Raw genomic sequence first — 2,707 nt, forward strand, 5'->3', positions numbered from 1 at the left:
TGGGTGCCTCTGGGTAGTCCAGGTCCAATACCAATTATTTACGGTCAATGTAATAGACAAAACCAGTGCTTGTGGCATCCAATCATAAACTAGGTGGACAAACAGAAATTAATCCTGTCCCTCACCACATAACTGAACCCAAGGATGACATTAACACAATTAACTTAATTTTTTAAAATATTACTGAATTTCTCAATAAGAAAAAAGGATTTTAATTACCTACAGGTAAATCCTTTTCTCGTAGTCCGTAGAGGATACTGGGGATCCATTTTGTACCATGGGGTATAGACAGGTCCACTAGGAGCCATGGGTAAGTTAAGAATTTAATAGTCTGGGCTGGATCCTCCCTCTATGCCCCTCCTACCAGACTCAGTCTAGGAAACTGTGCCCAAGGAGACGGACATACTTTGAAAGAAGGATAAAAGTATAGTGGTGATTCCGCACCAGCACACACACACAAACAAGAGGAAAGCCAAGCTAACCAAACTTGAAATGGGAACAGCAACAGCTGAACAAACCAGAATACTTAACCAAATAACAGTGCAGGAAGAACGAAGCACTGGGCGGGCGCCCACTGCCCTCTACGGACTACGAGAAAAGGATTTACCGGTAGGTAATTAAAATGCATTTAGTACCATGGGGAAGTACCAAAGCTCCCTCATACTGAGTGGGAGAATGCTGAGGTTCCTGCAGAACTGATTGACCAAACTGAAGGTCCTCAGAGGCCAAAGTATCGAACTTGTAGAACTTTGCAAACGTGTTAGACTTTGAAGAAGTAATTGCTCGGCAGAGCTGTAAGGCCGAGACACTCCGGGCAGCCGCCTGAGAAGAACCCAACCTAGTCGAGTGGGCATGTACAGATTTAGGAACCGGCAATCCTGCCGTGGAATAAGCATGCTGGATAGTAAACCTAATCCAGCACGTAATGGACTGCTTTGAAGCAGGACATCCAATCGTATTAGGATCGTAAAGACCAAACAGAGAGTCCGATTTCCAGTGACGAGCTGTTCTCTTCACATACACCTTCAAAGCCCTCACAACAGCCAAAAACTTTGAAGTAACAGAGCTGTCAGTAACAACCGGAACCACAATGGGTTGGTTGATGTGAAAAGCCGACAACACCTTAGGAAGAAATTGCTGATGAGTTCTGAGTTCAGCTCTGTCCTCATGGAAAATTAAATAGGGGCTCTTGGGAGACAACGGCCCCAGTTCTGACAAACATCTAGCTGAAGCCAAGGCCAACAATGTGACTGTCTTCCATGTAAGATATTTTACATCTACCTCCTGTAACGGTTCAAACCAGTCCGATTTGAGGAACTGCAGCACCAAAATTCAGATCCCAAGGTGCTGTGGGAGGCACAAAGGGAGGTTGGATGTGCAGAATCCCTTTCAGGAACGTCTGGACCTCAGGTAAAGAACTATATGCAAAGAAGAAAGAAGACTCTATTGTGGGCGCACTCTTAGGTTAGGATGGAGATATGAAATTTAAAAATATGTCTTTATTAAATTGAAATTAAAAAGGATGAAAGGTCTGGAAAAACAAACAACACTAATAACCAACCGGTCCGGTTAGACACTAAAAGAAACTGGATGTGACTATAGGAGTATAAATAACTATATTGTCACACCATGAAACTAATTGTATTGATATAAACTGAATTAACAGTCAATTCATAAATTCACATCCCATATACGGATTTGCCAACCAGCTTGGGTCAGGGATATTCCTGATAGTTGTGAGCTAAACAGATAAGGAACCTGTATCAATTAGGACCTGAGCCCGAATGGGTGATATTAAAAGATGAATTGAAGAAAGAGAATAGTGGCAAATCTGCTGTTAGTGTTAGGCACAGAGTATTTTATGTATGACAGATCCTACTACAGTTGGTATTCCTAGGGGGTCACCCATCCAAGTACTGGCCAAGCCCAACACTGCTTAGCTTCCAAGATCGGACGGTATTGGGCGTTGACAGTGTGGTGTGGTAGTAGATCACTGACTGCGCTCCCCCTCTGGGATCACTGATGAGAGTTCACCGAATGTGATTGGAAGAGATAGTAATACATGTGTACGGGACGAGGGGTGGAAGACGCGTTTCGACTGGCTGAGCGGGCTTGGCCACTTCCGGAATTGACCAAGCCTGCTCAGTCGGGCAAAACGCGACCTTCCACCCCTCGTCTCGTACCTCTCACCAGCTGGATCCACTCTGCCGGACCTCCACACTGATCTCAGATACACTGAGTGGTGATGTATTATCCTTGTCCATGCTGAGTATTACGGTCCAACTCACACAAAAAATGGTTTATTCCTTGTGACTGCCAGTCGCTATTGGGATCATTCCTTGCTTTCACAGGGAAACACCAGTGCAGGATTTTGTATTTTGTATTTAAACTTTGATTAAGCGCACTGGTGACAGATAGTACCCAATCTGTAGCAAGATACCCATCTTTGAACTTGGTTAGATTCATCTATATATGCTATTAAGTTTACCCCTATATTCTAATGGGGACTGGACTAACAAGCTCATGGTAGGTTTATGTAATGGCCACAGCTGCTGTACAAACAGTGATATAACCTGCGAAGCCTGACTGAAAATTTGTATAACTATTGAAGTAATTCATTTGGAATAGGGCATTTGCTCACAATTATTGTTTATTCGGATTTATTCTTCTTTTTTGACCTGTAATAACTCTGACCTATACGTACAAT

The 2,707-nt window shown here is 43.3% G+C and overlaps 1 pseudogene; it reads right to left on the reverse strand.

Moving 5' to 3' along the window:
• Nucleotides 1-1,872: 1,872 nt before the first annotated feature.
• Nucleotides 1,873-1,991, reverse strand: LOC134934838 (5S ribosomal RNA; annotated as a pseudogene).
• Between the last annotated feature and the right edge of the window lie 716 nt (nucleotides 1,992-2,707).

Source organism: Pseudophryne corroboree, chromosome 1 (assembly GCF_028390025.1).
Source record: "Pseudophryne corroboree isolate aPseCor3 chromosome 1, aPseCor3.hap2, whole genome shotgun sequence".
NCBI lineage: Eukaryota > Metazoa > Chordata > Amphibia > Anura > Myobatrachidae > Pseudophryne > Pseudophryne corroboree.